At 37.5% G+C, this 27,192-nt stretch overlaps 1 protein-coding gene across 1 annotated transcript in view; it reads right to left on the minus strand.

Annotated features, from left to right (window-relative positions):
• Positions 1-27,192, minus strand: part of Fgf12 (fibroblast growth factor 12) — a 231,206-nt gene that overhangs the window by 186,293 nt on the left and 17,721 nt on the right. The gene's annotated exons all lie outside the window — the stretch shown is intronic.

The following is a 27,192-nucleotide window of genomic DNA, read 5'->3' on the forward strand; positions in this document are numbered from 1 at the left end:
TCTGGTGTTGGGTGAAAATTATTCTAGTGCATTTATAGCTCTAATTATTTCATAAAATGAGGAGAAAAAGAAAAATGCTGCTTCTGGTGATAAAAAACTGAGGCAAGATGGAGATCATGTGAAAGCTGACATAGCGATATAATAACCTCAGAAGGACAATCACTGAATTCATGCCTGTCAACTTCATCTTTGCCATTTATTCAAACCATATTTACCATGAATGTCTTTTTTGTTTCCCCCTTTCAGGCAAAATGCTGGGCAGTGTGTATTAAACAGAATACATTTATTCACATTTAGGTCTAAAAGGGATTGTAGTTAAGGACTGGATATGTTTAGCTCTGTGGATATAATATGTCTATGAGAGGAGTTTTGAACCACCATTTCATTGGCCCAAATTGAGCATGCCAATATCATCACGTCTTCTTCCAAGCAATTCTATGAAGCAAGAGAAGTGAAAAGAAAATTGTGAATGAGGAAGAAGGTTAATGAAAAAAGAACTGAACTGGAAACTAGGCATTCTAAACAATAGCTATCCATGATCTTTTTGAATTAAGTAAATTCAATTTGTAATTTGTGTACTTCATTTTCCTTATGAATGAAATCCAGAAGTTAAATTAAATGATCTTTAGGTCCCTTTTTGGGTCTCTATTCACTTTGAGTATGTTTGGATCCTCTGCCCTGAGTGGTTACAGACCTTCAGTAATGATTTTTCTTCCACAGGCTCACCTAATCCTACACAACAGGCCATGTCAGAGAAACACACAGGGAGCTAACCTCACAACAAACAACTTGAGGGGAGCCTTTGCATGAAGCTCCCTGGCTGACCAGCAGTTTCAGATGTAAGATACTCAGCCCCAAATTTGGAGTCAGAAGACCCAAATCTGAATTCCAATTGCCTTTGGGGTCATGAGAAAGTCACAGAATACCTGGTCTCAGGGTTTGCATCTATATAATGAAAAAAAAAATTGTACCCTAATTTTAATCTTTGAGAACTTCAAATGAATAACAATGTGATAGTATGAGACCATATAAAAATATGAATTCTAATTAAGGTCTGACATTTCAACTATAAAAAACACAGAAGCAATGCAGGTAAAATGAAGAGATCACACAGAGAAGACCTCATGTCTCCTGGTTTCTGTTTTAGTAAAATGCTGATTGAGCTTGTAAAGCCTCTCCAGTAACAGTGGACTGAGAATAGAGGATAGAAAGTGGCAGAAAGAAGGAAAAGGGCAACCACCTCTTAAGTCATGAAGAAGTCATGTTTTTGTTGGTAATGAATGGCATGGCAGCTTAGTCATTAAAGCCTGCAAATGAATGTTTGTTTTCTTCAGGCTCCTCTTTCTTTACCTGTAATTAAACACTTCTTTTGTCATGGTGAAGCTATCCCCCTATTGGGACTCTGGGAATTCAGGTTGGTAACTCCTATTCAGGATAATGAGCACCAGACTTTTATACCAACCCCCAGTGCTGAGATCAACGCCAGAACAAGCCCAGTAACTTGAGTTGTAACTATGTGATGATCTGCAAAAATGAACTTCTTGAAGTTTCACAGGGAGACCTGGCCATCTTTTGAACAAACACCTAGAACCTCAGACAGGTCACTCAAAGTTACACTGCCCACTTGATGGGCCAGTAAGTACCTCATTCCCATCTGTCAGGCTCTACTACTCTTCCCAGATTAAGCCCAAGATCCCCTCCTCCACAAAAGCCGACAACATAACTTAAAACCTCTTCTAAAATAGATGGGAAAATGACATGTTTGGCTATTTTTTTCAAAAAGGAATTAAAACCATGAAATGACTTTTTAGCATGTCTAGCATCCTGCACCCTTGGTACTTTCAACAAACACACATATTATTTGTCCGATTCTGCCCAGGGACCTGTAAAAACCTATGGAATCCCCAGGGAGCACTCAGTCAAAAGAACAAAACATAGCTAACACTAGTAGTACTAGCATGGGGACTGATGCTAGATGAGAGAGGGAAGCAGAGTGTCCTGATAGTCCTTAGGAGCAGGGACTTAAGCTAAGATACCTCACCTGTCACTTGAGGAATTAAGGAATGAGTTGGCTTTTCCTGGGTGTGGGCGGGGTGGGGGGGCGGGGGGGAGCATTCAAGACAGAAAGACAGAGCAGACTCTGAGAACAATGCAGAGTCTAGAACAGGTAGAATATAGAGCAGAAGTATTCAAAGGCTGACATGAAAGTATCTGTTCTTAACCAGTGTTCACAGAGCAACAGTGAAATTCATTAAATACAGTCAATGGAATAAGTTTTTGATTGTGCTTGTTTTTTTTTTTTTCAATTTAAATGACTTTCCTTGATTCAAACATTATGTTCTTCCATTGCATATTTTTTTAAAAGCCATATATTGATGGCTGTATTACTAGAGACTGGTTTGTTACCTTTTCTTCTGTAAAGTGGGATGGCAAATACTGCTAGCATTTCACTCAAATCCATTTCCTCTTTTTTCCTGGGCACCCAGCTAGACCATATGTCCTAGCCTCCCTTGCAATTAGGTTTGGCAGATGAATAAGTGTCATATGGAATGTAAGTGGAAGTGATGTGTGCCATTTTCAGGCCAAGACTTTTAAAAGCAAACATTCTCCTCCACATTCTCTTTTCCTTAACTCTGGCTGGATTAAGATGACAAAGCCGTCAGGGATGTCAGAGCAAAAGAATGGAAGAATGCTGGGTCCCTGAATAACTGGTGTGGAGAAAAGACAATAGCTATCAGAAACACCTTGGACTGTGACATGAATAAGAAACCTCCACAGGCTCCCCGTGATGGCTTCCTTCCAAAGAATACAGTATGGAATGGGATTGGGGAGGGGGAGTAACTTTACAGTGGGGAAACCTGACAGAAAAACACTACTTCAACCGGTAATCACGGTTAACTTTAGTACTCATAAACCATGCTGAATGCATGTACCCTTGATGTGACAGAATGAGAGTGGCATTTTACCTCTGTGATCATCCTCCAAAACTCCACAACCTCTGTCTAATTTTGATAAAAACACCAGACAAATACCAATTAAATTCTTGACTCATACTCCTCAAAATTCTCAAGGTTGTTGAAGAAAAGGAAAAATTAAAAAAAAAAAAAAAAAAAAAAAAAACACCAGACAAGAGAAATCTAAGGAGACATGATAACTAAATATAATGTGGTATCCTGGATAGGATCCTAAAACAGAAAAAGAAATTTAGGTAAAAACAAAGGAAATCTGAATAAAGCATGAGCTCAGTTAATCATAATGTATCAATATTGCTTCTTCACTCTGACACATATGCCATTCTAACATGTTGATAAGGGAAACAATTATCTTCTCTATAAACTAAACATCATTATAAAATAAAAGATTATTAAAATAGCAATTATAGCCAGAAGAAGGAGGAGGAGGAGGAAGAGGAAGAGGAAGAAGAGGAATAATTTCACCCTCAGCAAGGTTGAGTAAGAATGAAAGTAGAGGATAAATAAGAGCTCTTGTTCAACACTGCATCCCTTCAGGATGATATGGTAATTCCAACAGAAAGTTTGAATTCACAGCCACTCAGAGAAACTGACACCTGTGGGAGCTCTCTAGGCCTCCCCACTGGCTTGACTTGTTATGCCTGGAGCAGTTACCTAGGCTCACAGTAGAAACCCAAGGCACTGGCTCACATCTCAGGAGGAGTACTAGGTTAGAGAACACAGAACAGGGTTTAGAAATGGAAAGAACCTTGGAGTCCAACACCTTCTCTTATCAATGTCAAAGATAAAAACAAACCAATCAACCAGCTGAGGCTCAGAGCAAGTGTCTTGTCCAATGTCATCCAGGTGACACAAGAACTCATTCTCTAATACTGACTGATTAGGCATTGTCCCTTCCTTCCCAAGAACAGGCAGAACATAACCCTTATCTTGCACAAGATGGAGGGATGGGGACAACAAGGTAAAAAAGAAGGAGGAGGAGGAGGAACACCTGGCCCTGCATCTGTCACTGGAATCTGAGGGTTATAAAGAAAAAAGATAATAGGAAATTTGACACTAAAATTGAATTATATTTAGCTAGGGCCAGCATAATTCAACATTTATACCCAAACTGAGCAAAAGTGTCTCCATGTAAACTCCAAATTAAAATGGAAAATAGTATAACAATGATGCACACTTTGTTATGGAATCTGTAGCTCAAGAATTAACCATTCTTATTTTCCTAACAATGATCACATTTTAAAACCATCTTCTTTGTACCAAGCACACTCCTAATGATTTTACTGAACTTTTATTTACTACTCATAATAACTGAATGTGTGGGGGACTCTTTTCTCATTTTACAGATGAGATTACTAATATTCAGAAAAGCTATATTACTTACCCAAGGAAGGTTCCAGAGCTATAAATGCAGAACCAGGTCTAACTGAAGAGTCTATAGTCTTCACCAATCTCTAGCATTGTTCAGTCACTTTAAAAAGGACACTGGCAAAACTGGAACATGCCCAGAGGAAAGAGAGCCAAAAAAGAGGGTACAAAGGACTGTCATATGAAGAATGGCTAAATGAACAGTTGATTTGCAGCCTGGAGAAGGGAGGACTCAGGGGGATGCAAGAGCTGTCTCCACATTCTGGAGAGCCGACACAAGCAGGAAGCCAATTTGCTGAGTGACTCTACAGGGATACAACCAGGGCCAGTGGGTGAAAGTTACAAGGAAGCAGATAAAAAAGAACTTTCTGTAAATTGTCTTCAAAGAGAGAACAGATTGCCTAAAGAAAAGAGTATTTTCTACCAATGGCCATAGATAGCTATGGGGGAGAAGTAAAAAATCAGAGCAACTGTGAAGGACACGCACATCTCCAAAGGCTGAGACACTTTGAGTGACAATGCAAGGTCCTCTCTAAGGTCCTGGATCCTGATGTCCCCAAAAGTTCTGGGATCAACCAGATGGCAGTTTGCTCTTCCTTTAGTTTGTACTTTGGACAGGAAATTAAAAAGATGTTTTACCAGGCAGCCTGAAAATGCAAAGTTCTTTGTAAATGTTAAACATGAATTGTAGAGTCCTTTGATGTTTTTTTTTTTATTGTTTTTCTCCTTAATAAGTCCCTGTGGATTTACAAATGGGCCCTTCTCTATTAAGGTTTTATATTGTCCACTTAAAGGAGCTGAGATTGAAGAGGCTATTAAATATGATTCTTATCAAGGGCTTCTGGGCCTTTTAGTACTACAGATTTCAAAATTTGACTACCCTATTTGAATCAAATGTATGATATGTCAAGATCATTGTATTGTCTCGAGCAACTAATAAAAAATAAAAATAAAGAAAAAAGAAAATATATTTCTGAATAATCACAGCTAAAAGATATAGATGAGAACACATTTATGAACCACAAATTGAAGTCCCAGATGAATCAAAAATAGGATGAAGTAAGAACTTTCAAAAAGAATAGAAATCATCTGGACTTTTGCACACAAAATTACAACCATACTGAGTTATGGGTATTTGATAAAAATATATGTTCTTTAGTAGAAGAGAAACAGGCCTGAGGCCCCTCATTCACACAGGAGACAGTAGTGAACAGACCAAAAGAGATACCCTGTAGAACAGAGTGTGTAAAGCTGGAGAGGTATCATTGTGGCCTTGCAGGATCTGCTGTATGGTTTAAAGAGAGCCATATTCTGTCAACAGTCTTCAGTTCCCCCATCAGTCAAATAAAACTGGTGTATTCCAGCAGCATTTACCTATCCAAGGGCAACGGACCTCCCTACAACACACTAATAATTACAAGACAGCCAGAATCTGTAAGTGCATATCTATTTTCTCAATCAACCCATACAAATGGCATACTTTATTCAAAAAATCTGACATGTATCAGGTATTAAACTTTATTTTGGTTATTCTTCTAGGTACAGTAGACAATCAATTGTGTGCTAGTCAGCTCCCCACTCAAACAGAAGAAACCTGATGTCCATGGGGCTGACTTCCCATGTAAATATTCTCATCATGGCCAATTTAAAGCTGCCATTTGACATCACTGAGCATGGATTTGGAGCTGAGAACACAAGACCACAATCAGCTCCATCTCACCACTGAATCTAACAGAGAAAGAAACACAAAACTTATAGTCTCTTAGGAAAGACAGAAAGACAAGTGATAAAGAATTAAATATTAATAGCATTTTAGTATAAGTACTGAACATTAAAACAATAGAAAAAAAGCTAAGAGATGAATGTGCTATTGTGAAGAATGTTGAGAAAATGAATCACAGAGACCTGAATAAAGAACAGGAAGCTATTGGAGATATATCAAAGAAGAGCATTCCAGGCACAGGGACAGCAGATGCAAAGTACTCCTAATACTTGAAAGGGTTAACAACAATCAGATCAGAGGCTCACCAAAGATTCTTCCTTCCTTGCTACAAAAATTCCATCTCTATTGGCATTTTACATCTTAGCTGTTTTCCTGCCTTGCTTCTTCTATCTTCCCTGGCTCTCTGGGATAAGATTCCTTTTTAGGATTCTCTGGAAAAGATTCCTTTTCCAGATGCCTTTTCCAAGGTCAGGAGTCCATGAATTACAGCTGTGGCTGATAATTTTTTAATAAAGTTTTATTAGAACACAGCCATGCCCATTCATTCATATACTACCTACAGCTGCTTTCGTGCCACAACAGAGGTGAGTACTTCCAACAAAGCCTGAAAAGCCTAAAATATTTACTAACAAGCCCTCACAGAGAGTTTGCTACCCCATACTTTAGAATCCTGGCTTCTGATATTCCTTCTGCTTGAAACACACCACCTCTGCCTTCCTCCACTGCCCAGGACTCCCTCTCAAGTCTTCCCTACAATAAAATTAATCACTCCTTCTTCAGACTCCCTTTCCACAGGTTAGGCAAAAACTCAGCATACTTCATTACAACTGCTTGCTTTTACATCTGTCTCTACAGATGAACTATGAACGCCTCAAGGGTAGAAACTTTGAATCTTCCTCACTATCTCAGCACCTAACACAGTGCCAGTCACAGGGTAGATGGAGAGCATTCGCTTGTTAAAGGAAAGGAAGAAATATGTTATATCTAGCACTTTCCACTGTTACCTGTGACTTTCACAGAAGCTTCTCATTTATAAGAAAAAGCTGTTTGCAGCCTTTAATACAATGCCTCCAGCCTTAGTGCATTTCTTCCATCCCCCCCCCACCCCGAACACAGTCTGACAAGCACAGCAGCGTCCTGCATAAACTGCACAGTCTCCAAAACACCGAGTTGCCTCACCCTTCAACAGGAATCAAGTGACCTTGAGACAGGCAATCCTTAACCTTCATGCTGCCTCAAAGCTAAATGGAAAGAAAAGGCATCTTTTCCAGAGAATCCTCTTTGACTGAGCTGGGGAAGACAGAAGATGCAAGGCAGGAAAACAGCTAAGATGGAAAATGCCAATAGAGATGGGATTTCTGTAGCAGGCCAATTTTATTCTTTATAACATGAACCCCTTTCCTCCCAGATTCTTCTCTGTAATATACTCATGAAAATTTAAAATAACTCAAACATCACTTACTGACTTCCGACATGTACTAGGTGCTGGGTACAAAGATGAGTAAGATGCAATTCCTGCCTTGAAGGCACCCACGGCCCCATCAGGGAGACACACACAGAACTAATCATTACAGCAGTGAACATGAAAAGTGCTGTCACAGAGGAACAAACAAAATTCCACAGAATCACAAAGTGGAGATGCTAATTTTACCTGGGATCGTGGGTTCTTAGACAAGAAACAGTTAAGAAAGGCTCTGAAGATGAAGCACCATTTTAAACAGCCTAAAATAGGCAGGCAGGTTTTGCTTTGAGCAGCATCAGCTGGAGCAATGGCACAGAAGGATGCATGTGTTTAGCATGTTCAGGGACTGTACAGAAAATGGCTGGACAGAAGAATGTGGGGAAATAAGGGGATCACACAGGGGTTGGAGGATGACAAGGTACAGAACACTTTCCTTTGCATAAGCTAATACCATATGCAAAGGAAATAAGTTGTATCCTTTAAATTAATATCTGCAAACTTTTTTGATTATACGTTCCTCTCTGTAAAAATTTTCTAACATACAGCCTGCACACACACACATACAGACACACACACACATATATTACTTATGTCATGTGTATATAATGCTCTGCAAATTATGTGTATATTATGAATCAAAGTAGGAACTTTTAAATGAGATCAATACTAAACACAAGAAAAACTATAATCACTTCTTTCTACATGCCAAAGATGACCTTGCCCTCCAATATTTACATACCATGTAATTAGGCCTCGGAGATACTTTGGAAGATTTTTAAGTTAGGGATGAAATGATGATGGCAGTATTTCAGAAAGCCAAGTTGAAAAACAATAGCAGAGGATGGATTTTAACAGGCAATACTGTGGTCATGGGCGCCACACATAGAGAACTATTCCATATGATAAGGCCCTTGGGTAGGCAGTGGCAATGAGGATGCAGGCTGAGCTGTCAGTCAGAGAACTAACCTTGCATGGCCAGGGATGCTGATGCTTCAGGCACTTAAAGGATAATAGGATGTATGGTTTTCTTTCAGTTATAGAAAGATACACACACTCTCCCTCCCCAAGTTCAAGCCTGTCATTACGTTCCTAATGGAACTAGTTAAGTGTAATATGCCCTGAAAGGTGTGCGTGAAGGAAGCTTCTGGCAGGCGTTTCCAGGAAGCCAAATGATTGCTTGCCTTACTGCAGATCTGACTCTGGTCAACCTCATGGATCACCACTCTTTGACCTTTCTCAGATGATCACCCAGAGATATAAACCTGAAATGAAGACTGATCTTAAGATCAGGCAACACAAGACTGATCTTAAGTTTCTGGATAATGCAGACCACAAGATAATTCAAACGTGAAGATAATCCTAGAATCTTAAGATTTTTGATCAGGAAAAGCCATTCAGGAGGATATAATTCAAAGCTCAGTTAAGACGAAGAAGCAAAGCACAAGGCAAAGGGGACATACTATTATAGCAGCATGTATGTTAATCCTCAGAGTCAGAGCACATTAATATACACCATGGCCTTTCTATTAGTGCCCTGTAAAATGAAAATCATGTCTCATACCTCCCCAAGGTATCCTGGCCTTGTCCCAAACTGGCCTCATGACATCCAGAAGTTATTTCATTTCTTCATACATATGCATATTTACTTCTTATGAGAATGTCTGAATGACTAGGACATGTTTCTGAAGGCTGTTCTAAGGAATGAAGAGTGCACATTACAGGGTGCTATGTGGCTAGAAAGTAGCCACATTTATTTTCCTTATGAATTAATGTCATAAGAAAGACCCATGATTAGGAGCAGTGGCAAGGGGCAAATTCTCCAACATTTCATTCAAAAATAGCAAATGCCAAGCACCTACCACACAGCCAATACTGAGTGGATTATCTCTCCACATTCTCAAGGAAATAATTTAAGACAGGTATATCACTCGGATTTTAAAAAATATATTAGGAAAATGAGGCCTACAGATATTAAGGAATTGGGACTAAATCATAGAGTTAATAAGTACCAGAGCCAGGGTTGACTCTTATTCTTTTCTCTGTTTACCTTCTCACTTCTAATTATCAATTGTCTTCTGAAGAAATCTAACATACTGATACATTTCTCTTCATCATCTGCAATCAGTCCACAAAAAAAAGTAGAAATCTGTGAAGCAAAGTATCAGGAATAATTGGCAAACAGTAAGCTGGAATTTGAAACATGACTTTTGGATTTCTGATACCAAAAAAAAAAAAAAAAAGAGAGACATGGAATGAGTGAGTGCAGACAACTTTTTGTACACAAAGTGTCTTCTATAACAAAAGCATCATCACCCAGCATAGAAAACTCTTCTCAGTTACTCTTAAGCCTCTTTTTCACAGATACATCTTTGGCACCAGAAATAAGTGAACAGGACACATTGTTTGGGAGAACCTAGGCATGAAAGTTCCCCTGACATTAGAACTGCTGCACAGATGTTGGACCTGTCCTGAAACTGTCCTGTGTCTCAGAAGAGATCCGTTCTAGGTGGCAAACCTGGGGAATTCCCCCATTCACCACAAATCCAAATCACCTGCAAGTAAAATGCTATTACTGTAAAATGTCTTTTTTATGACATCCATCAATAAAAGAAAAATTTTCAGAGTCAACCAGAGCGAGTCCAAATAATAATACTTTTGGCAAAAACCTGTTTGGAACTCCAAGACTATACCATCCATCAGCCACGGCCCTGGAAAGTTCAGGACAAGCAGTGGAGTAACAGTGAGACACATGGGTCATGGGCACACAGACATCTGGGGTCCGATCAACTACTGTCTCCCTTCCATCCCCACTACCACCAAACTTGTCCAGGCCATCAAGAGCTCTAGGCTCAGTTCTGCCAACAGCCTCCTCACTAACATTCTTCCCTTCCAAACACGCTTCCCTTCCAAACCACACCACAACTAAGGTAATATTTTATAATACAAATTGGCTCATGCTACTCTCCTACTAAAGCCCTTTAATAGCTTCCCATTTCATTTACAATGAAACATCAAATCCTGAGCATGGCCTGGAGAGCTTAGCACCATCTGGCTGCTGCCTACCAGCCCATCATCATCTCAATTTACTCTCTCCCTGGCTCACTAAGCTCTGGGCACATGTGCCTTCTTCTTGTCCAGACCTTAGAACCTTTGCATGTGTGTTTCCCTCTTCCTGGGTTGATTTATTCCTGAAACAAATTCAAGTCACAACTTAAATATCACTTCATAGAGGCCTTGCCCATGCCCCAGGCTAATTTGCCTCCATATTCATATTCACATTGTCTGTCAACACACACTGTTTTTTTTCCCTCCATAGCACGTATTCCACATTTATAATTAGATATGTATTTCTATTTATTGTTAAAAAATCTATTTGCCCCTTCAGACTGTTGCATCCACCAGGTTGTTTATATTCTTCAGAATATACTCCATACAGCTGGTTGCAGTGGTGCACAACTATAATCCCAGCTACTTGGGAAGCTGAGGCGGCGGGATCACAAGTTTGAGGCCAGCTTCAGCAACTTAGCAAGACCCTGCCTCAAAACAAAATGTTTTAAAAGGGCTTGGAATGTAGCTCAGTGGTAAAATTCTTACCTAGCATTCACATGTACAAGGCCCTGAGTTCGATCCCCAGTACCACCAAATAAATAAACAAACAAACAAACCCAGTATTTAACAGAATGCTTCTCAACACAATGTAGGAAGAAAACATTATTCATCTAAAGAACTAGTTTCTTCTCTCCAGAATTCACATTTCATTTATAAAATAAAGGCATTGGAATTGTGCAATGGCTGCAAGTCTAGAATCCCAGAAACCCAGAGGACTCAAAAGTACACATAGGCACACACCATTTTCAGTTAGTTCAAACTGAAAACGGAGAAAGTATTTAATAGATTGTATCTTTCATTGCTGCAAATCAATAAAGATTTCTTAAAATTTCAACAAAATTATTTCTACACATAACTACATTAATACAATTAATTTATTTCTTGAGATTACACAACGCATACGAGAATTGAAAACATTATCAAATGTACATAATACATTGGGATGTGAGTACAGATTGTTTGCTAAAACTCAAATGCACTTTATAAGGTTCTCAGGAAAAGGTGAAACCTAAGTGTGAGGGATTGCCTATCATGAACCTGTGTACTGATCATGAAGACTGTGACATGAACTCTAGCTCCAAGAACAAAGAAATAAGTCAATTTCAGCCAAAAGAGCCAAGATAACACTCTCAAGGGAAGCTTCTCTGATTGCAGGTACCCATGTACCAAAAGCCCATTTCGCCCAGCCCAATTCCAAGAAGGGTTCTTCAGTGTCCAATACAGTAGTGGTTAATCTACCCACAGCTAATGAGTCTCCCAAACCTTGAGGAGGACTTCCAGTCTTTAATACACATAACCTATTTTAAAAATTAAGAATTTTCCGGGCTGGGGTTGTGGCTCCGCGGTAGAGCGTTCACCTCACACACGCGAGACCCTGGGTTCGATCCTCAGCACCACATAAAAATAAATAAGGGAAATAAAGGTATTGTGTCCAACTATAGCTAAAATTTTTTTAAAAATTAAAAAAAGAAGAATTTTCCATTAATATGTGACTCTGGGCTGAGGATGTGGCTCAAGTGGTACCGCGCTCAACTGGCATGTGTGGGGCGCTGGGTTCAATCCTCAGCACCACATAAAAATGAAATAAAGATGTTGTGTCCACTGAAACTGAAAAACAAATATTAAAAAATTCTCTCTTTCTCTCTCTCCTCTCTCTTTAAGAAAAAAAAAAAAAAAACTATGTGACCCTATTAAGAAAAGGCATGCTTTCGTTAAAAAATAATTTCAAAAGGAATACATTTGAGAGACACATAAACATTGAAATTTGCTTGAATTTTATCTGAGTGCAACAGAATAAAAAATAGAAAAAAAGTTTTTTATTTGATGTTTCAAAATCTCATACTTTGTTCTATAAAAAAAAAATGCTGTCTTAAATTTAGAGTTTCTTCTTTTTTCCCCTCTAGACAACAAAAAACTCTTTGTATAATATATATATATATATATATATATATATATATATATATATATATATATATATATATATATATATACACATGGCCCATTCGGAATGTGGATCATCTTTATTGTCATCAATGGGAAGCCAAATTAGGTAGAATGTTTATAGATGCTTTTCTCTTAATTATGATATTGAGGCCCTAAAATCTTAATGTGCTACATAAAAACTAAAACAGTGTTTTCATTTATGTTTTGGTGAAGATTTTCTTGATTATAATTTGCAGATTTATTATTAGTTTATCTATTCATCAACTGTTTCATTTCTTTAAATTCTCTTTTTAGCATGATATATTTGCAATAGGCATAGAGATAACAATAACTGCCCATAGTGCTTCCCTTGAACATGGGACTTCACTGATTTCTACGCTAGCATTTACTCATTGAATCTTTGCAATAACTCTATGAGGTTAATATTCTTAACTCTATCTCATTTTACAGATGATAAGACTTAGGCACAAAAAAACAAAGCAACTCCTGAAGGTCCCTCATGAGCTCAGGTGGTCTGGCCCCACAATCCACAGGGCACACATCAGTCTCATTGCCTCTCGAATATCCTTAAGCTCAACATCTAAGTTAACAAATATTAGAAATTGCCATAATTTCTTTAAACCATTTTACAGAATTAAAACATAGTCATCTACTTAGCTTTCCTAACCAGACCAAACTAAATTTATTTCTGAATTTGGAATGCTGCCTTCCTGCTCAATCTTTTGTTCCTTTATATCCTCTCTATATATCCACCAAAAATACATAGTACATTTTTGTACATTATACATTTTTACATAAAAAGCATCATGCCACACATAGCATGATGATTTATTTTATTCAACATTATATTAATATTATATATTCAGGTTTTTGACTTTTCCTCTGATCTGAAAGTCCCGAAATACATGACTATACCCATTGTTTTTGTCGGCTTTTTTGCTGCTGTGACTGAGAGACCCCAAAAGAAAAATTGTTGAGGAGAAAAGGTTTAGTCAGGGGCACATGGTTGTAGAGGTCTCTGTCTATAGACAGCTGGGTCCATTCCTTGGAGCTCAAGATGAGGCTGAAAATTATGGCTGAAGAGTATAGTAGAGGGAAGTGGCTCACATGATGATCAGAAGGAGAGAGAGAGAGAGACAGACAGACAGACAGACAGACAGAGACAGAGAGAATCCACTTGTCAAATACAAATATATACCTCAAGGCTACTCCCCCAATGAGCAACCTCTTCCAGACATATCCTACCTACCTTCAATTACCACAATTAGTCCCATCAGGTGATCAATTAACTGATTAGGTCAAGGTTTTCATAACCCAATCATTTCTCCTCTAAACCTTCTTACATTGCCTCACACATGAGCTTTTGAGGGACACCTCATATCCAAACCACAACATTCCACCCCTAGCCCCCAAAAGATCGAAATCATCTAACAATGCAAAATGCATTTAGTCTATTCCCAAGAGTCCCCATAGTCTCAACATTTCCAAGATTGCTCAAAATTCAAGTCCAACGTCTCCTCTGAGACTCAGGGCAAACTTGCATTGTGAGTTCTTATAAAACTCAAAAGCAATTTACAAGTATCCACTATATAGCAGTACCAAGTAAACATTTCCATTCAGAAAAATAGGGGCATAAAAAGAATGGATAGGAACAAAATGAGACTGAAATCCAGCTGGGCAAACAAGTCCTGTGGCTTCACATTTGGCATCTGGGATATATGGTATGGTGATGTTCTGTCCAAAGGGCTTGTGTAGCTCTGCCCTAGTCGCCTTGTTGGTTGCAGCCCAAGTGGCATTTCTGTTGCTTGTCTGAGCTGGATTCCTGCAGCCTTCTTCAGGGGATGGTCCATAGTACTGTCATTTCTTAATTTGGGGAATCTCCACAGCAGCTTTGGCTTCTTCCTCACATCTTCATGCATCACCCTTTCAGGGGGTTCCCACAAAGACTTCAACCATGCTGCACTTTGCCTAGCTTCCCAGGCCTTCCTTTGAAATCTTGGTGGAAGTCGCCATGACCCCCCTAACTCTAGCATCCTGCATTTCAGCAGAACCAATACCATGTGATTGACACCGAGGTCTAACACCATCTCGAGCAGTAGTAAAGCCTCCAGGGTCCCTGGCAGCAGCAGCCTTTGTGTGCCTTGTGGCTGAACGCGTTGAAAAATCTTACTAGCTCCCCTTGTGCAATAGGATCCCCCCACCCCCATCTCTTCTCAAGAGACTTTCCACTTTTACTCTCTTGAGCCTGAGGTGGGTAGGGTCTTCCCATTTCCTGAGATGCCCTCAAGCCATTTTTCTTATTGTCTCTAGGCAAAGTCTTTTGCATTTCTTTAGTGACAGTAATGTCTTTAACAACTCCAACTTCCTTAGCTCCAGTTTTACTCTCACCTTTCAAGTCTAAGTTTTCCAAATCTTTCTGCTCATGAATATAAAGATAAACTTGGCTAAAAGCCACAAGCAATCCATGCCACTTCCTGAATGCTGTGCTATCTAGAAATTTCTTCTGCCAAATTAAAAGTCAAATTACCAATATTATCCTCTAAACCCTCTTGAATCCTCTCTTCACTGTCCATGGTCCTATTGTCATTCTGGTCTTTTGAGCACCCAGGAGAATCAGCCACTAAACTCTGCTTATGATAAGCTAAAGCATTTCCATCTTATACTGCTAAACATCTCAGAACTCCTCCAACCAATTCCAAAATGCTCCAAAAACTTATGAACCATATGCTCAGGTTAGTCACAGCAACAACAGCACTTCTTGGTATCAATTTCTGTTTTAGTCAGTTTTTTTGCTGCTGTGACTAAAAGACCCAAAAAGAAAAATTGTAGAGGAAAAAGGTTTATTTAGGGGTTCATGGTTGCAGAAGCATTCCTCGGGGCTCAAGGTGAGGCTGAAAATTATGGTTGAAGAGTGTAGTAGAAGAAAGTGGTTCACATGATGATAGGAAAGCAGCAGGACAGTGAGAGAGATTGCCAAATTGCCAGATGTAAATACCTCCCTCAAAGCCACTCCCACAATGACCCGCCTCCTCCAGCCACACCCCACCTGCCTTCAATTACCACTCAATTTATCCCATTAGGTGATTAATTCACTGATTGGGTTAAGGTTTTCATAACTCAATCATTTCTTCTCTAAACCTTCTATAGTGTCTCACGTGTGAGCTTTTAGGAGACACCTCACAACCAAATCATAACAACCATTTTGCATTTGTCATAATTTCTGAATTAGTTATTTCTATTTTTTATTAACTTGTGTTTTGTATTTGTTATGCATGCTTGATTTCTTTATCTTATGTTCCTTCAAGATTGATTCAATTTCCCTTATTCTCACTCTAATTTTTCCCCTATCTTGCTTTGGAAATTAGTGGTTACCCTTACATATCTGACATAAATTTTTAATTTAGCCAAGTCCAAGTGTAACAACTATCACTAAGCTCCTAATAAATAATACAAACACCTAAAAACTCTGAAACTCACTCCTAGTACTGTCTAGTATTTTATTTCCATATTCTTTTAAACCCATGAGAGACTCATTGTAAGAATGTTTTTGGTCATTTCAAGACTTTTATCAACATTTTTCCCATCTTCTTCAATCACCATTGCATTTTTTTAAGAGAGAGAGAGTTTTTTAATATTTATTTTTTAGCGGACACAACATCTTTGTATGTGGTGCTGAGGATTGAACCCAGGCCCCATGCATGCCAGGCGAGCACGCTTACTGCTTGAGCCACATCCCCAGCCCCAATCACCATTGCATCTTTCAGTAAATTTTCTCCTCACCTCCACCTGGTGAGCCAATACAGAGGGTCTATAAAATTTCTTAGCATTTGCCATTACACTTTCTCTCTTCCTCCCTCCCCCCACCCTCTCTCTCTCTCTTGTTAACAGTTGCCAATTGGAAATGCAACTACAAAATGATGCTTATTTTATCTCCACATTCTGAAAATATTACTGAAAACACCAATACTGTAATAAGTCTACCTGCCTTTCTCCCTTATTGCTTTTACAATATTTTTTCTTTAATACAGTGGGACTTTACTACAGTATTTTCAGGTGTGGATTTTTTTTAAAAAGACACATGATGGAAAAGGTATTATGATTTTTTGACTTCTGCAAATTCTTTCTTAATCTCTGGTTGTAGTTGGTTTGGCATTGTCTCTCTCCTCCTTTTTCAGATCTCTTTGTGTAAGTTGGAGTATCTCTTTATACACTCTCTCATCCAGTGTTTTCCATCTACATATTAATCTCTTAGAGGCACTCTGAGTGATCCAACTAAATTTCTAATCCAATCATTTTCTCTTATATTATACATAGGTTTTTTTCTCTCCTAATATTATAATTACTACATAATTATTCTTAGATTTTTTTAAAAAAATCTACCTTTTTCTCATATTGTCCTGTTTCTGTCTTGTGATTTCTGCTTCTTTTTATTAATGAATATTTTAAATGTTTATTAAGATTTACCTAGGATCTAGAACTCAGGGCTATAATTCTGTGATTTCTTATGTTTCACTCTCCTTCGTATCTATATCTTTGTTTGGTTTCAATTATTGGTCTCTGAGATTTTCTTCAGAGGGAGTGGTTTGGGGTTTTCCCAGACTATAACCCCAAATCACAGTATTGCATTGGCCTTGAGTGATACTTCATGGATTTTCCCAGTTGTAGAGAAGTAACATCTCAAACACTAATTCCAGGTCAACAACGAAAGGTTGATATTGGACCTAATTTAGGATGTAGTCCAGATTTTGGTTTCCAAGTCCTCACAGGCAACACTTTCCACACACTGCCCAAGGTAAGCATCAAGCTCCACTCCATTTTCTTTGGCAGGTGGGAGAGATTTCTTGACCACCCTCTTTCAGGAGGAGCAATCTCTCTGACATAGGTCTCAGCCTGACTATTACTGACCTGAGACTTCAAATCCTGTGCTCAGATGAGGGACAGGCCTAGAATCCAAATGGTGATGCCTACATGTGGATCTGACAATTCCCCCTTGAAGCACACGAGATCATTTCCTGATCATCTCTGTGAATATAAATTCCCTCTTCATTTCTGGCACCTGGAGATGTCTCCTCTTTGGTTTTCAGCTCAACTCTGCATTTTAATTGTTTTCGTTATATTCCTTCCAATAGATCCACCTATTTTAAGTGAGAGGCAGAATTCTTTTATAACAGCTCAGATTACAATAGTCAAAGTCTTCTCATTTTCAGCATCTGTGATTCTTATGCCTCCTGTCCTTTATGGTACACTGTGAGAGTAACACTAAAACTGGGTAATGTTCATATAAAACCATCATCGTGGCTAGAATTATGCAAATAGGACATAAGCAAAAACACCTTGAAAAACTGAATCACCGAGAGTCCCATCTAATCCCCTCCAATTATCGAGCATTCATTGAGAACCCAATGAAACGCCTAGGGCCAGGCACTATGCAAGCAAGGAGCATGGGGTGGAACTGGGAGTTCCTTAGTCATATATTCCCAAACTTCAAATCTTACAGGAAAAATAATTCTCAAATAATCAACTTTATTGTTTAAAGGTGAACACTACCTTTAAAAAATATTTGCCCCAGAGGACTATAAACTACCAATTGGGAAAACTGCTGACTCCCCATCCTGATTTTATAAGTGAGTGACTGGCACTCCAGGATAGGAAATATGGCTTTTCTGATATGTATTACATATCAACCAAAATTCAAACAAACTCTTTTCTCTTAACTATTATAGTACTTCTAAGATGGCAAAAATATACACATACCATTTTCACAGTTGGAAACTTGAACCCCAAATTACTGTAAATACAATTTTAGTAGATTTAAATTAAGGATTTCTAAAAGCAATAGAGCAAAGATTCATTCTTTTCTTTTCAGTAAATAATTCTTTAAGAATATTCTATGGCATAAGTTTACATTGTGACTTAAGAAAAGTTCATTTATTTGTTCTGTCAATTTTATTTTCAATCTTACTGCCCCTAACTATGAAGAATCCCAAGTACTTCTTATCTGTATACAATAATTCATAATTCACTTCCCATATGACTAGTTAATAAACACATGTATGTGTGACTACTTTATAAATACATTAATAAATACAAATGAAGATGTATTTCTGAGATTAACCCATAAAAATATCCAAATGCCCTTGAGGAGCAGGAGATACATGGGAAATCACTATATTTTCACTCAATTTTACTATGAACCTAAAACTGCTCTAAACCATAAATTCTATTTTTAAATATCCTCTTTTGCTCAAATATCTGTAATAATAAAAGGAAGTAATATAAGATACATGAGGATACTAAAAGTAAGTCCCAATTTCTCTTGGAAATCTTCAAGAAAGCAATGAAATTTATTAAGCACCTACTTCTCAGAATGCCATGGAAATTTCTCACACACATGCTTATACACACACATGTGTATACACACACACGTACATACATACAATAAATGCATAACTGTGAGTTTTTACTAAGTTTCTCATACTTAGGGATGTGCCTTCCTTCCAGTTGAATGATATTAGTTTGTAAGCATGACACCTTGGCATGGATAATGCTCTCAGGAGAGGTTGGTAGAAAAAACACTGTAGTAGGTGTCAGAGGCTTAGGTTCTAGTCTCAGCTCTACCACTTTGTAGCTCAGTTTTCTCACGTAAGGTTAAAAGAGTTGCAACATCAAGATCTTTTTTAGATTTTTCATTCTATGGTTCTTAAACAGTAGTGGCATTAATGATGGGGCTTTGACTTACAATTTTATTATGTTTTAGTTATTGGGTACCATAAAATGCCCAGATTTGAACAGACTCAAACTCCAGAGTAGTATATAACACAGACATTTTACAGCACAGTGCCTGAGGTTGGGGGAAACAACTGGAAATTAATAACAAGATTTAAATTAAAGCCTGTGCCAGAAGTCTCTAGAAGAACACTAAATCAGTTCCGGCTTTAAGCAATAATAATTAATATCCACTAATCATTAAGTGGGTGATATGTGGTTTCAGTTCCAGGTGCCCAAGCTCCTCTATCTTGTCTCATTATTAAGAATTACAATTGAATGTGCTGCAGATAAAGATTTAGGCAGAGCTTATTTTCATCTGTTTGCTTAATGTACTGGCATCTTCCAGAATTCAGGGTTCTGGAACTTGATATTGGTGGTGAAATAATTTATGATTGATTTTAACATTCTCTTTCACATCAAGAAAATTGTTAGGATATTTCAAAGCTTGAAACCTTATCAACCACTTAATTTGCTTAAGTGAAAAAACATCAAACCACATTCTAGAATCTAGCAAAGAAAATGCAGATAATGGCTGTCAATAAGAAAGTCACAAGAGAAAATAAATAATATAAACTAAAAATAAAGCATTATGAAACAGTAACAATGATGTTATTTCAAAATAGCATTCATGTGCAATAATTCCACTTATGATTGCTTTTAAAAAGAAAAAAAAAAAAACCTCCAGGAAATCGCCCCCAGTGTGTCCAACATGAAGTAGAAATAAGGAGTAGAGTGCTTAGTACATCTTCGACTTTTTATCACAATACTATTCAAGGCAGTTGCCTCATTTCACCAGAATGGCTTTCTTCTCCCAGGGGTCTAGTAACAAGAGAAAGAATCCTACATCCTTCACCTGGGTCAGTGCTGCCCAATATCCATGTAGGTCATTTTCACTCATAGTCACAGTCAGAAAAGGAAAATACATAGGTGAAACCACTTTAACAACATAGTTTATTTAACATAATGTATCTCGAATATTCAGTTAAGATAAAAATGACTGAGATAGTTCACATTCATGTTCTTTGTGCTACGTTATTCAAATTACCTGTTTATTTCACAATCAATATACATCTCAATTCAAACTAACCACTTTCAAGTGATCAAAAGCCACATGTAGCTAGTGACTATCACATGAGGAAGTACAGCCCTAAACAGTTCTTCATCTTGGCAGACATATTTCTCCAAACAGCACCTAGCTGCTTGCTTTACAAAGCAGTCATTGTTTCAGAGACTCAGATGTGCACACTGAGAACAACAAGGTACAGGTAATCAAAATTCACAGATGTTCTGAGAAATGCATATCAGAAGAAGGTGGGAGACAAAAATTACATCCTAAGCCTGCTGGCTACTGTCTTCACTCCTTCTATCCTTACATTTGCCTTTCTTCCACCAATACCCTGTCCTTGGTATTGTGCCAAGGTTTATACCTTAGAATAAGACAGTTCTGGCCAGTGTCATAAAATTAACCCTCTGGTAGAAAGGAAAGAACTTACAAAACCAAATCTACAATTAATTAATTATAAAAATGAGAAGTATCTTGCTAAAGTCTTGTTTGCCATGAAGGATGGACCTCACTTAGTCTCTAAGGGGACAAAAAAATGTCTTCCCTTAGGATAGACATTGAAGATGTGTCTGAAAAAGCAAGGAGGAATTAGTTGGATGGAGCATGTCAGTGAGAGGGAATGTGGGAAATGGAAAACAACAGCCTTCCATGCAAGGGCAGCAATAAAAAGTTCAAGGGCAAAAAGGACTTTCGTGAGTCTGAACAATGGAAAGTGTGGGCTGGAATTTAGAGACTAATAGTTTGGAAGGTGGCCCAAGATGAGTACAGATCATTCAGAATGTTACGCACCATGGAACAAGAAGCAATGCAAGGCTGTCTGGGAAAGTGGTTGAAAAGAGCAGAAAACACAATGGTACATAGAAAGGACAGTCTCAGATAATACTTTTAACCCCACGTGCCCATCAAACACACACTGACACAGTGTTTTATCTACACCAGGGCTGACCACCTCTGCTCCCAGCTTTACTGCTGGTGTAGAACTTCAAATACATAGCTGTGAAAGACCTAAATATCACTGCACAAATCTAGTCTCTGATTTTATCTACCTTTTGCCCCAAACTAATGGCCTTCTTTTCTTACCCTTTATTAATGTAGTCTTTGTCCCTATTGCCTGTAGCAATCATAAAATACATTGATAATAAAACACAGAACTATGGGTATATAGCTCAGTGGCAGAGCACTTGCATAGAACTTAGAAGGCCCAGAGTTCACTCCCTGGCACTGCACCAAAAAAAAAAAAAAAAAAAAAAAAGGAACAAAGCCATATAAACTAAACAGTTGGCCAAAAACCATAGTTTTTTCCTCCTTGCTATTTCTAACCTAGAGCAAGTAAACAGCCAAAAGAGGTTCATTCCAAATAAATGCAGCATTCATAATTCATGAATAAATAATGCACCTTAATCATGTCCCTTAGATAATAAATTATATTAATCCAAAATATATAATTTTAAATTTGCATTATAAAAATTACTCTGTAAAAGGAATGCCTATATTTCATACTTTTTGCTTCTGTGAGGAGTAATAAATGAAGTCAGAGAAAAGTTTTAAGCATAAAAATGATATAATCAGTATTTTAAAGTCCAGTAGAGAATTCTAAAGAGAGAATAGATGGAAGAATGGGCAGGGAGAAAAGCTGGAGAGTAATAACACTAATAATGGTAGACCGATCAAGAGATGACAGTGGCTTGGATTAAGGAGTGTTCATGGAGACAGAAAATAATTTAGGAGGTAGAACTGTCTTGACTTAGTTATTAACTGCAGGTGGGCAGAGAGGGAAATGTGTGGGAGGGCAGCAAAAATAGAAAGTGGAAGTATGTAACCATGGCACAGCCAGAATATTCTTAATAGAGTAGATCCTTAATTGGTCTATTTCCTCTCAAATAACATACTTTCCTCCCAGTATGGCACGAAAAGAAAAAAAAAAAAGCAGAATTCACACTACTGAGCTAATGAACATCCCTCTGCCATGAGCTACACTCACCCCAGAGAGTCTTAACTGAGGAAGAAGTCATCACTTTTGAGGAGTAAGCCAGGAGAGTACATTGTGAATCTTTAGGACCCTGGACAGAGCCTAGAAGATCTACAAAGATGAAAAGGTGATAAACCAGTTAAGAAAACTGAAGAGAAATTAGAAAGATGGGAGTAAAAAGTCAGGTACAGTGGCTCATGCCTATAATCCCACCCATTCAGGAGGTTAAGGTAAGAGGATAGCAAGTCTGGGGTCAATCCTAAACAATTTTGTGAGACTGTCTCAAAATTAAAAAAAAAAAAAAAATACAATAAAATGGCTGGAGATGAAACTCCAGGTAGAGAACCCCAATCTCTAGTACTGAAAAAGAAGTGCTTTTCAAAAGGAGGAACCAGCTAGTAGTGTTGAGTGCTACCAAGAGGTCATGAAATGAGCACTGACAGTATCCACCAGACTTAGCAAATTGGAAATCATTAAAAACACTGACAAGAGCAGAGGTGTTGGTGTTGGGTATAATGCTAGATGAGAAACAGATGAAGTATAAGTGCATGTTGAAGAAAAGTTGACAGTAAGTACAGAAGATTTATGAATATGTCAAACATCAACCAGAAGAGAGGTAGGCACTTTCAATCCTGAAAAGGGACTATGGGAAGGCTGCCTGATGTTTTATAAAGACTTAAGCATGCTGAATTGAAAACAGCAAGAATCTAGGCAAAATGGTTAAAGGTAAAACACCTTCCCCCTGAACTGGGAAGAATGGGATTTAGAACACAGCAGAATGGTATCTCATAGAAGAAAACAGCATCTTCATTGAAACAAGAGGAAAGGAGGATAGAACAGATGTCAACTTGCTTACTCAGACGGTAGAGTTGAGGAGCTCCCAAATGGGGTGACGCCTCTTTATAGCAAGTATTCTCACTTAAGAGTTCCAATACACATGTGAAGATTCTTAGAGGAAAAATTAATAATAACCTCTCAGATTACATTTCCCATCTGCTGAGAATCACCCTTTTCACTGAAGTTTCCCTCCCCAAATGCCAGGATTGCTTCAGGCAGGTGACTCTGTGTAATCACCCTTAGAACTGGACACAGCACCTCTGGCACAGATAACCTGGAAGGTAACTGACCTCCCAGGTGTTCCTAAGGCAGACAAAAGGGTGAAAGGGTCTGTCTTAAGTGTCACTAGAACTTGTCATTCCTTTGGGATGAGTCACTTTGCTTTCTCTGTTTTACTGTGTCCACAGCTTTCTCTTTCTCTCCTCAGAGCTAATTACATATATGAGTTTTCCACAGGTTTTGAATACCCTTCTTAAAAGCTCATTAACTCATTTGTGTTTATGTTAGTGTGTAAATATCCGTGTGCACGAGCACACACATGATAACTCTAGATGATGTGTATCCTGGGAATATATCTTAAATATGGTTTACAGAAATTACTATTTAAGTATCATTTCACTGCTTAATATTCCCTATACAAACTTCATCTGCCCTATGTTCTGAATGATCAATGGCTCAGGGATGCAATGCTTATAAACCTTACCCTCCAAAACAACTTTCAAGTCTCATGAAAAATTACTTTTCTCTTTTTCCTTAATGTAGTGTAGTGTAAATACAAAGTCCCACCACCAACTGGATACCAATTGAAATCCAGGAGAATAAAAATGAATGTCAAAATTAAAGGAAGACTCTGATATAATCATTATTGAAATGATTTGTTTTATTTTTTTCCTATTATTTCCTCTATGTACATAGCAATGTATGAAGAGAAACAAAAAAGTGTCTAAGGAACACAAATTGGAAACAACCCATTGAGTAGATCATTAAAAAAATAAAGTAGGTCACAATAAAGTGATTTCTGTTCTTACTTTCCCAGTAAAGATGAAACTAGGAGAGAGACAACCTTGAATAATGGAACAACATTGACATTAGAGTCAAAAGCTAGAAGAACAAAAAAAGGAATTGAGGTTTACTGAGCACTTAAAATATTCCAGCTCCAGGGCTGGTGCCTTCATATTCTTTAATATTAAAGATGTCGGGGCTGAGAATGTGGCTCAAGCAGTAGCACGCTCGCCTGGCATGCACGCGGCCCGGGTTCGATCCTCAGCACCACATACAAAGATGTTGTGTCCACCGAAAACTAAAAATAAATAAATAAATATTTAAAAAAATATATTAAAGATGTCAAACTTTCCACAAAGTTGACACTAACCTGTGTGGTGTCCCCCTTAATCCTAATATGCATATCTCAATAAGTAACAATACAAATAATAATATACAAATAATAATATGAATATTAAAGTGGGCAATGGCTGGCAGGATCTGCACTATATTAGAAAAAGAATACCGGGAAATGTTCATGGTGTCCTCGTCTCATATGTGGTATGACTACATTGCAAATCCTAGGATCACAATCAGATCCCACTATTAGCCAGTGAATCATAACATGCTCAGGCATGCTTGCCTATGGGAATACCCTACAGAGGAGCTGGTTAATATTTTATAATGATTTCTCAGAGGAAGAACTTGAACGACACCTCCTAGTTGGCCTGTTAGTGATTTCACAGAATAGATGTGACAAGTCTAAGAACAGTTGGAAGCTACGCCAAAGCTCAGAATTTTAAGGTTCAAATAAACCCAAAGTGTACCTAACTATCTAGTTAGATGGGTAGACATCCAGTGATGTCCTTTTTTTCTTAGGTCCAGAGAAGGAAAATTACTTATTAGTAAATAAGTTCTAAAGCTATGTCTGTTTAAATGATCTTAAAATTTTTAAAACTGATTTTATGTCTCACTTCATTCTTTTAATAAATCAAAATAGTTTCTTTTATAAATAGAGTGGTAAAAAATATAATGGCTCAATTGTTTTCTCCAATTGAAAATACATAAAATATGGGTTCATAAAAACAAGCAAAGAAAAAGACAATCCAAATCAGTGTAATGAAAGGAATCTCAACTATAGAAAATGATTCATTGTAATACTTCAGGTATTAGAATTTATATTGCATTTCATTTTTTAAAAGCTGTGAATTAATAGAGATCAACATATAATAAGTGGTCTTTTTTTTTGTCTAGGAAAATATAATGACACATCAGATATGTTACCAGATGTTGTAAAGGTTACAATTAGAAATCAAATGTGGATGATGCACTAAAACAGTTAAGTCTGTGAAGTCTTTCAATCACATAATTTTAATATAGTGATAAATGGAATAAGCAATGGAGATCAAGTATAGAAAATAAAATAAAACTTAAAAATTAATGCTATTTGTAAATTAAAGCCAGTATAAGTTGATGTTTCAAACCAACATTTCACATTTTCAAAAACAACTTGCTATGTAATACCAGACTAAGGAATGCTATAAATAACCATTCAATTTGAAAATACATCTTAAAAGACACTTGTTTTTAAAAATGAAACCTATACTAAAAATAAAAACAAAATGAATCACAATTTCCCATTATATCTTAGAAAATAAAAAGTAGTATCAAAATTTTATTACTTACTTTGTGATATTGATATCCATAATATCAAATTATTGGAAAAAGACACCCCCAAAATAAGAAGAAAATAAAAGTAACCAAGAAAAAAAAAAAAAGATAATCTCATGATGAAACAGAACTAAATAGCTAACAACTGTCCTTGTTTTTTTTTAAAGGCTCAATTTAATAATAATATACTCTACAAATTTCTCCAGAGGTCTGTAACAATCTAGATTGAGCACATGCTCATGGAGTAGGCTAGGAACTACTTGCATGCATTTTAATGCTATCTTTTCAACATGAGTATGACCTTTTTTAATACTAAATATTAAAAATAAAACTAAGCATTCCTGGCCTTTAGTGTTTAATTGATTCAGTAAAACAAAACAAAAATCTGATCCATTCCACTTTATTTTTAATTCTACCTAAGATCAGTTTTAAATTTTTGATACAAATGGGTATTTTCTTATGCAGTGTTAAGACTCACTTTACAAAATGCATAATTTCTGTGGGAAGTTATCAACCAGAGAAGTCAGGTACAAGATCCAATTAGACTAGATGGCACAAAACTGAATGCAAGGAAGAAATGGTGAAATAAATATTATGTCTGATTAAGCTCATCACCCATCATACCTGAGCAGCAAAAAGAACTTCCTTTACTTGCATAAAACATGCTAAGGGTCTCATTTCAATTTTAAAATATTTAATCTCAACCAAGAAAGATTCCATGGTAACCCAGGTGTAATAAGAAAGAGCTTTCCTGCAGGTTGGCTCATAATAACTGCCTATTGTTTACGAGAAACCTACCAGTGCCCATGAGTTTTGTTTCCTTAGATTAGAACAGATTCAAAATGGCTACTTAGATTGCGAACCATGTGAGAAACATCAGAGTAGAGGGGAGGAGGATTTGTGTGTGTGTGTGTGTGTGTGTGTGTGTGTGTGCATGTGTGTGTTGTATTTCTGAGCTTCAGCAAATGCTGGGACCTGCAGCCATACAGTTTCCCATCTCTATTCATTTGTTTGTGTGCTTACTGCCCACGTTTACTGCCTATTGAAGTTCTCATCTTCCCCAGCCTGTCTCAAATGCCACAACAGACTGTGCGGGCTGTGGGTAAGTACACTAAGACAGGATAAAGATCAGATGAGACAGGATCCCAGGGAATCATCTTAGTCACTTTAGGGCCATTTAAGGGTGCTTTTGTAAGCAATTGGAAACCTTTGCGAGGGTTTTTATAGAAAAGTTGCATGATGTCCATTTGTAAAAATCCCATATAAAAAATTATCAGACAGTCAAGAAAAGGGAGGTTGAGACATCAGGTAGAAAACGTCACAACA

This window comes from Callospermophilus lateralis, chromosome 10 (genome assembly GCF_048772815.1).
Source record: "Callospermophilus lateralis isolate mCalLat2 chromosome 10, mCalLat2.hap1, whole genome shotgun sequence".
NCBI classification, from domain to species: domain Eukaryota; kingdom Metazoa; phylum Chordata; class Mammalia; order Rodentia; family Sciuridae; genus Callospermophilus; species Callospermophilus lateralis.